Here is a 9450-nt window from a genome sequence, read left to right on the forward strand (position 1 = left end):
CCAAAATTGATTTAAAATTACATTTAAACATCTTAACCCCTGATAATATGCACATATTAGGCAAAAAAATGTGTTTGCATCCTACAGATAATTAATTGATATTTTTAATGCATTTCCAGGTCCTGCACTTTCCTCAGTGAGGTGGAAACCAGTGGCGTGTATTTTCTTTCTTTCTTTAATTAGTCAATTAATTAATTAATTAATTAGCAAGTTGTGTAATAGCATATTGTTTTGTTTCTGACGTGTTGGTGGTGGTTAGGGGTACAAATTTCCTTGTGTGTTTTTCAGTGTGTTGGTGGTGTGTGGTTTTTAGCATTTTTCAGAGAGAGATATTTTGCGTCTGTGTGTACAGACTTCTGTGTTCCCCAAAGAATAAAACCTGCTTACTGATTAATTCCTGTTTTTTCCTGTAGAGTTTGTTTAGTAGTAAAACCTGTGCCATGTGGCTACATGGCATTCAAATGTACAGAAAGTCAGGTTTTATTTTTACAGTGTGAGTTCACAGCAACAGTGGCCTCAAGCCCTTTCTGTCAACAGGGAGAAACATCCAGTAGAATAAAGCTCAGAGAGTGACTGCCTTGATCACATGTGGGTGAGGCGAAAAAATGATGAGTCATGCACCTGGAGGAAGTCCAAGTCAAACTCCAACAGGAAATAAACAAACTGACAAATTTGTATGTGGATGATTTGCAGATTAAGGGTGTGTCCCACAAACTAGATTCAGTTCCTTTACCTTCTCTCAAAGTTGACATGTTTAACAATAAATTTTGCTCCAATCAAATTACATTAAAGGACCTTTGACGCTACAAATGCTTGCTTTATCTTATTCACACTTAATTTCAGCAGAACTAAACTATTTTCAGTTCGTATGGCAAGTGGAGTTTACCTGAAGGCAAGCTGTTTGTTTTGGCTGATGGCAAATAGTACAACAGGCAAAATAGAGACAGCTGTGGAGAACAACGCTCAGCTAAAGAAAACCACAGAAGACAAGACAAGGAAAAACTAAAATAGTGAACATTTAACAACTGAGAAAACTTTAAAGGAAAAATAGAGACACATAAATGACCATTATATGGAAGGCTTGAGAAGACAGGATGGAGGCATGAGGAAGGAATTACAGTAAACTCTAGTAGAAAAAGAGAACAAACTGTTAGGATGCCTGGGTCGTTGACCCAGGGTTTTGAGTTTATTATATTATTTATCATTTCTAGTCTTTGGTTTCTTTGTTAGAGTTCTGTCTTATGGTTTATGTCTCTGTGTAATCCTTAGTTGCTATATCCCCGTGTCCAGTCAGTGTCTGTGTCTGCCCTGGTCCCACGTCTCTGTTCCCTCTGTTGCAGTGCCTGCGTGTGAGTCTGTGTCTTTAGTTCAGTCTGTGTTATGTTTCCTGTTTTATTTTGAAGGTCCATGTTTGATGTTAATGTATCTGGTTTTGCTTCCCCTTGTCTCGTTAGGCCTGATTTGCCCCAGCTGTGTTTCCCTCCTGTTACCCATTCCCTGATTGCTCCCTCTGTGTATTTAAGCCCTGTGTTTCTCTGTGTCCGTGTCATGATCTACCCTTATCTAGCTGTGTGTTCTGTCTGTATAACTTTACCTTGGCGTCTCAGTTTTGTTACTTCGAGTTCAGCATTAAAGCTGTTTTTTGAGTTCACATCTGTCTCTGGAGTCTGCACTTTGGGTCCTTTTCCTGCCTGCACACAGCCATTCCATAACAGAAGATTGCGACCAGAACGTGGACCCCGCAGACTCTTTTTTTCCTCGGCGTTCAACGCCGAGATGATGCGGATGGTGAGTCTGCTCGACCGCATTGCCCAGTCACAGGATTTACGGACTATGGCAGTCGGGCTAAGTGCAGTAGATGCCATCATTTGGCATAACCCTCAGCTTTCTCAGTTTGCTAAGGATACTAAGTTGGATGGCACCATTACTGCCTGGAGAGAGCAAGTCAGGGCTGGTGAGCTTGTTCTCTCGCTCACTAAATCTTCCCCACCGCTGCCCCAGGACAACACACACTCTCCACCTGCCTCAACACTGCCACAGACTTCCTCTCCCTCCCCACACCAGCCGGGACCTCGTTCGCCTGCCTTTTTCCTGGCGGCTATGTGGTCGGAGGAGGAGGTCTACATTCCTCCACCGGTTCCTGTTTCCTCATCCCGAAGGAAACGGCGTTCATGCCGCCGCCACTACAGAACTGTTGAGCAAACTCCTCTCAGGGGAGAAGGTGACTGTTTATTGCATGCTCCGTTTGAGCATTCTGACTCTGGACATTCTGACATCACACCCACTGTGAGTAACATTGTTCCACTTTGAGGATTCTGTTTCACCTGAGCCAGCTAATACAAAGACTGTTAGCCAAGTTGCTTCTTTGGATTGTTTAGTTTTCCACTCATCTGTTCTGCAACCTGGTCCTGCTGGAGGGTCCGAGGGGCCCGTCCAGCCGCCGTCGCCTGCAGCGCCGCTATCTGCGTCTGGTCCAGCCTCCGAGTCTTCGTCCTCATCTGGTCCGGCTACAGCTTCAGCTTCGCCTGGTCCGGCTTCAGCTTCGCTTGGTCCAGCTTCAGACTCTTCATCCTCGCCTGTAGCAACCTTTGCTTCTGCCTCTGCGTCGCCTGGTCCTGCCTCACCTCGTCCCATCCGGCCTGCACGTCCTCATCCTGTCCGGCCACCTTCCAGGCCATTGGCTGGACATCGTTGTCGCGGCCGGCCTCCGGACCTGCCCCGCCGCCGTTGCCGTCCGCACGGCCGGCCCCCTGAACTGTTCGGGCTCCTGTGCTGTCGGCCTCCGGGCCGGCCCCCTGAACCGTTTTGTTGTGGACTCGTGTTTTGTTTTTTTGGCCCTCTTGGTGCTCCTTGTGTTTAGTTTGTTTCCTTCCTGTTACCCATTTCCCTGATTGCTCCCTCTGTGTATTTTAGCCCTGTGTTTCTGTGTCCGTGTCGTGATCTACCCTTATCTAGCTGTGTGTTCTGTTGGCGTAAGTTCACCTTGGAGTCTGTTTTGTTACTTTTTTGGAGTTCAGCATTAAAGCTGTATTTAAGTTCACCTTTCGTCTCTGAGTGTCTGCACTTTGGGTCCTTTTCCTTCCTGCACACAGCCCTTTCATAACACAAACCTTAATACGCTAAGAATACATAAAGGAAATATACACAAACAAACCAGGAATCAAACACAGAATATTTAGGTAAACCAAATGAATAAACAAATTCAAAAATGCTAGGGAGTTGAGCCTCCACTGAGAAAAACGATTCTGTCCTCGTTATTATTATGCGATTATTTTGAGAGAAAAATGCTACTGAAAGATATAAAATCAAAGGTTTATTTAGACAAATAATTAATCCATCCATTTATTTTTAAAGTAAAGACAAGACAAACAGCCCTCCATTTGTGTTAAGGTTTGTCCACCAGAGGGCAGTCTGAAAGTCTAATCAGAGTCATGTAAGGTGTAAATGAGCAATCAGTGTGTTTACTTTAAAATTATTTTTCAGGCTCTTGATGCTCTCCACTGTACACTTGTAAAAGGCCAGAGCCTCCTCAGTAGGGAGGCATGTAAGGGTGGTAAGTAAGCATATACTTTAGCCTTTGCGCACACTTAGCTTCTGCATTTTGCACATTTTTTGTTAAAGAAATAAGGACATGGTGTAACATGTTATGTTTTTTTAGCTCATATGAGGTTGTGGTTACCTCATTTTAAGAACATTGTAAAACCTTAAAATTTGAAAGGGGTTTACTTCCTGGTTTTTTTTTTTTGTTTTTTTTTTTTTTTTTACTATAAAAAGATGTTGTCTAATTTATGTTTTTCATATTGTGAAATTCACTGCACAACAAAATGAAGTTAATGGTTTTGTTTTATTCAGAATGCTACTTGGTGTAAGAGTGAGGGTGAAGTTTGAGTCTCATTTGCATATAGGCCTGTTATTAATCACTTTTCTATCCACTGGGATGAATGTGGGGGTGTTGGTGTTCCTCTTGTCAGAAATGGCTGCCGTATACAGATTATAGTACAGTCTGACAGCGGTATCACAGGAGGGGGGCAGAGTTGGCTCAACAAATGCCCCTAGTATTTTTAAAGAAGCAAAAAGAAATGTGATTTTCTGAAAGGAAGAGATGGAGTGACATGTATGAAACAGAGAAGAAAGGAAGATGACAGATTATTTTCATAAGTAAGGACTGCTCATACAAGCCAGTGACCTTTGCCAAGTTTTCTGCTTTCACCATCACAAAGTAGTTCAATGAAAGAACTGAAACAAAGTCTCCCACTCTGTAATCAGGTAGAGCTTGCCTACTTTTAAATTAATTCCCAGGCATTTATTTTAAAAAGGAATGTAAAAGTTATACCGAAAACAATAGCTGTCACTTTTAAAATAGACTTAATGCACAGTAAATATCACAAAATGACATTGCATATTGGATAATTACAAATGGAAGATAAAGAAAGAGGTGTTACAGCACATCTATGCTAATATATAGTAATGATTCTGCTTTTTAGCTCTTTCTTGATCGAAATAGGAATTGCTGTCTTCCATTTAGACTCTAAGCAGAATGGATTGATGGATCCATATCATGTTACTAGGCCAGTGAACATCGGCTTAACTTTGTGCTGAATATTGGGGGGGGAAGGTCAAGATCTCTGCCTCAATAAATAAATAAATCTGGTCAAATTCCCAGATGATTAAACATTCAAATATTTTGCTGGTAATACCTGAAATTAGCAAAGAAAATCTAATATAATTAGAAAAATATAATTCATAATTTTATTGGGGGGGGGGGGGGGTTATATTGGTTGGGTCTGATTACTGGGTGGGTCAAACCCCCCTAACCCCCTGGAAATTACGCCCTTGCCAGTGAAATCATTTTTCATTTTCACCTCTTTGTTTTCTGTCGCTTGACCGGCATTTCATGAATGAATTAGACATAATCCTCCAAAAAAAAAAAAAAAAAAAAAGCCAAAGAAATGTGGGAAGAGTTTATTATAAACGTACACTACCCATATCATCATATATATCGTTATATATATATATATATATATATATATATATGTATAATTTAAGTACATAAATTACATTAATTAAAATACGAGAATCACATGAGGGCATTTACCTGATCTTGACCACTCAGTATTCATGTCCATTCTCAGTACTACATGTCGGTGGGGTGGAAGGGCATTTATTCCTCCAGGACCTGAAGCTCAGTAAAGCACCCCACCAACAGCCAAACCCATCTGTTCTCTGATTGGATTGTTAAATTTGTGATTGTCATGACATAACTAATAACTAATCAGCTGAAAGGAAGAAAAATTTTGTTAAAAGAGTGACATCATGCAAACATCATGTGATCCTCCTCTTAATGTATAGCTCCACCTTTTACTGCACCTGAAATTCTTTCACTTTGTTTTTGAACTGCTGTGAGTCACCAAACTGGAATACAACAATTATAACTGTAGTTAGCCATATAGGAACTCTGTTTCTCTCTGATACAGAACTACATTACCTCAGCCCGAGCTGGTTTAACCTCAATCTTTGCAACATTTTGTGTGGTGTCCTCCAAGACAAAAGGATCTGTATTTTTCTGCTTGTCTTCAATCAAGATGAAGTTGCTTCTAGTTGTTACTGCTTTTTTGGCTGTGCCCAGCTGTGCCAGCATCTCTCTTGGAGATCTGGAGTTTCATGCATGGAAGCTCAAGTTTGGTGAGACAGTAGACTCTTTTCTCCTCTTTTAGTTTAGCCTTGTGTGAAATGCTGTTGTTCATGTTTTGTGGTCTTTAAAATATGCTTAGTAAACCTTAAATTTTGAGAAAAAATGTGAACTAACCCTTACATTTACTTGTAGAAAATTTTTAAAATAAATAAAAGGGTATCTCTTACCAGAAATTCAGTTTTTATTCTTTATTCATAATTCCTTTGTTCTCTTTATGATTATTTCATTTTCCAACTGGCAGAAAAATCCTATGACTCTCCATCAGAGGAGGCTCATCGGAAGCAGATCTGGCTCAACAACCGTGAATTTGTGCTAATTCACAACATATTAGCAGACCAGGGTTTGAAGTCATACCGCCTTGGTATGACCTACTTTGCTGACATGGTATGTACGAAAAAACATGTGCCAGTTATGTTTCATCCTTTTTAAAAAAAAATTAATTTTGATTGCAAAAATGATATTTGAAAAGAAAAAAAATGTCCTTCTTCATTATGTTATGTTATTATGTTGCTTTTATTATTCTACCATGTACAGTGTCCATGAGTGTTCTGAAAGGCGCTTTCAAATAAAATGTATTATTATTATTATTATTATTATTATTATTATTATTATTATTACTATTAGGAAAATGAGGAATACAAGCACCTGATTTCCCAGGGCTGCCTTGGTTCCCTCAATGCTTCCCTGCCTCACAATGGTTCTGCATTTCTCCGGCTTCCTGAAGATATTGATCTGCCCAACACTGTTGACTGGAGAGATAAGGGATATGTCACTGATGTCAAGGATCAGAAGATGTGTGGCTCCTGCTGGGCCTTCAGTGCAGTCAGTACATATAACTTAGTGTTCTCTATTTGTTGTAATATGGGAATCTTTGCTCAACTTAATTATATTGCATTATCAGCTAAATATTCTGGATTAAGATGAACTCATATTTATTGCAGACTGGTGCACTGGAGGGTCAGAACTTCAGGAAGACAGGAAAATTGGTGTCTCTGAGTGAACAGCAGTTGGTGGACTGCTCTCGCAGCTTTGGGAACCATGGCTGCCAAGGAGGCTTGTCATACCAGGCTTTTCACTACATTAGGTTCAATGGAGGAATTGACACTGAGGCGTCCTACCCTTATGAGGCTAGGGTAATTAGACAGCAATGTCTCAAAAACCTGCTGTCAAACCAGATCTCCTAAAACAAAATCTTTGAATGTACATTTCCAGGTGTTCATTACCTGACTATGATCATCTTGCTAAATATCAAAGTTGAAACTGCCATGTGCTCATTCAGACAGTGGTAGTCATGGTGGTTTCTGGCTAAAATATATAGTAGTTCCAAGACTTGTAAAGTAGTACTACTTACTACTTACTGTACTTCTTTCAAATACAATTCAATCTAGTATAGTAAATTATAGTAAATTATAACATATTTTCTCTCAATTAGGATGGACTATGCCGTTACAACCCCAATGCACTGGCTATGTTCATGTGAGTTACTTTAATGAAGCTGCACTGAAGGAGGCCGTGGCCACCATTGGACCGATATCTGTGTCCATTGATGCTTCTCATCCATCGTTTCAACTCTACCATTCAGGTGCAGACATTGACACACTTTGTGGAAAGTACCAAGAAAAATATCTTCAAATAAAAAAAGAAATTGAAGGTGCTTAATTTATTCTTTATACCTGTAAGTCTGATTGACATGTATTTACAGGATTGTATGATGAGCCGGCCTGCAGCAGCACACGTTTGGGCCGTGCTGTGCTGGTTGTAGGTTATGGTACTTTGACTGGGCATGACTACTGGCTGGTCAAGAACAGGTAAATACCCACATGTGATGCTCATATTTTAATTCATTAATTTCATTCTTTCCAACATTCACTCAGTGATGATACACGGATATGTAAACATCAGTGTTGGGACTAACGCGTTATTAAGTAACGCGTTACAGTAACTACGTTATTATTGTGGTAACGAGCACTGTAACTAGTTATTATGCCAAAACCAGGAACGCGTTACTTGTTACTGGGATTTAGATAGGCTCGTTTTTCGTTACTTCGTGTGGTGGATATTGCGGAGCTTCCACAGATTCAATAACATTAGCAAGTGGTGGAAGCCAGCAGGTGGATGAAGGAAAAGGGAGGCAAGAGGAGAGACCCGAAGCGGCCGCCGGTCCGAGTGTCAGGTGAACTGAAGTTCAGGTAAGAAGTTATGACCTGCAGTCTATCTGGGTCAGATATAAACCAAGTTTAGTTTATTTTCGTTATGCTGACATTTTCGTACTGCGTGCTAGCTAGCATGACGGAGTTTCTATACAGCTGGGTGGGTGCTATGATGTTACTGATGTTGAACTTTATTTTGTTCATACGGTTAATTATTAGAGTTATTATTCTCATTTAAAATGTCTAGCTTTTAAAAAAATAATTATCTGAGTCTTACAACAAACAATTGATAGATTGATACATATATACCATCAGAACAGTGTACATCACTGGCACAACAGTGGTTTTTTTTCATTCAAAGGCTTTATGATTTTTCCTATAATGGTGGGCCGGTCTCTAGTCAAAATGCCCGGGACGATTTTTTTGTCCCAGTCCAACCCTGTATGCAGCTCATCTGCAGTCTGGTGTTACCTACATCTTCCTATTCAGAAGGCAGAATTTCCAAGTTCTGAGTACAATCAAAAGCACCACGACTGCAGTTTTTGTGTTGGATGTAAAAAGCAGGCTAGAATCATGGCGGCGGTCAACGACGGTCCAGGCGTGGGATTTCTCTCGTGGAAATGTGCACATAATTTTTTCCTTTCTATTGGTAGGTGGCACAGTGCACTTGTGGCAAGTAAGCAAGCTAGAAGACTGGCAGTCTTGCTGGGTATCCAGTTACGGAAGCAACACATTAACAAGAGAATTCTGAGTAAAACCAAAGTTACTTTCCCTAGTAACTAGTTACTTTGAAATTAACGAGTAACTTGAAATAACTGAGTTACTTTTTTAGAGAAGTAACTAGTAATGTAACTAAGTTACTAATTTAAAGTAACTTACCCAACACTGGTAAACATGAACATGAAGTGTGAGCTTTAGCTGCTAAATGTTGTTCATTTGTTTCTTTCTGTAGCTGGGGACTTGGATGGGGAGAGATGGGATACATTAAGATGAGCAGGAACAAGTACAACCAGTGTGGGATTGCCACTCGAGCAACCTACCCTCTGGTCTGAAGAGGTGGGAGTAAACTCATCCTCATTTTGTCCTTATCTGACCAACATTTACTTAAAATATCATTTAAACACATGTAACTTCTGATAATCTAACAGTATGTTTTTACACTACACTACAGTTTGCTGTAGGGTCATGGTTATGGGTATTAGTTTTTTAGTTTTATCTAAATTAACTGAATTATAAGACAGTATCCTTTTTATGGTGTCAACCAGTCTCTCTTTTCCCAAAACTGCAATTTCACATTGAGATATAAACATTTACATGTGTGTTTTTACTGTAGTGTAATGGTTTAATAACCATGTTGTGATGTTACCATTAGAAATATTGGTCTGTTGATCAATCAACTTTATTCAGAAAGAGATCCTCAGCCCCTGTGGGATGCATTTCTATCTAGTTTTCTGCAGATTTTGTGCTTGATGATTAACTGGTTAACTCCTGGCTTTTTTGTAGAGTTGTCAGTGACAGTTTTGTTTTATCTAGAAATGTTTAAATACTTATTAATACCAATGAAATGATATGGTTGAATAATGCACCTTTTGCTGTTCCTTCCTTATC

General features: G+C 39.9%; 1 pseudogene; it reads left to right on the forward strand.

Annotated features, from left to right (window-relative positions):
- The first annotated feature begins 5582 nt into the window (after positions 1–5582).
- On the forward strand, positions 5583–8894 carry LOC134646111 (procathepsin L-like; annotated as a pseudogene).
- Positions 8895–9450: the final 556 nt, after the last annotated feature.

Source organism: Pelmatolapia mariae, linkage group LG16_19 (assembly GCF_036321145.2).
Source record: "Pelmatolapia mariae isolate MD_Pm_ZW linkage group LG16_19, Pm_UMD_F_2, whole genome shotgun sequence".
NCBI classification, from domain to species: domain Eukaryota; kingdom Metazoa; phylum Chordata; class Actinopteri; order Cichliformes; family Cichlidae; genus Pelmatolapia; species Pelmatolapia mariae.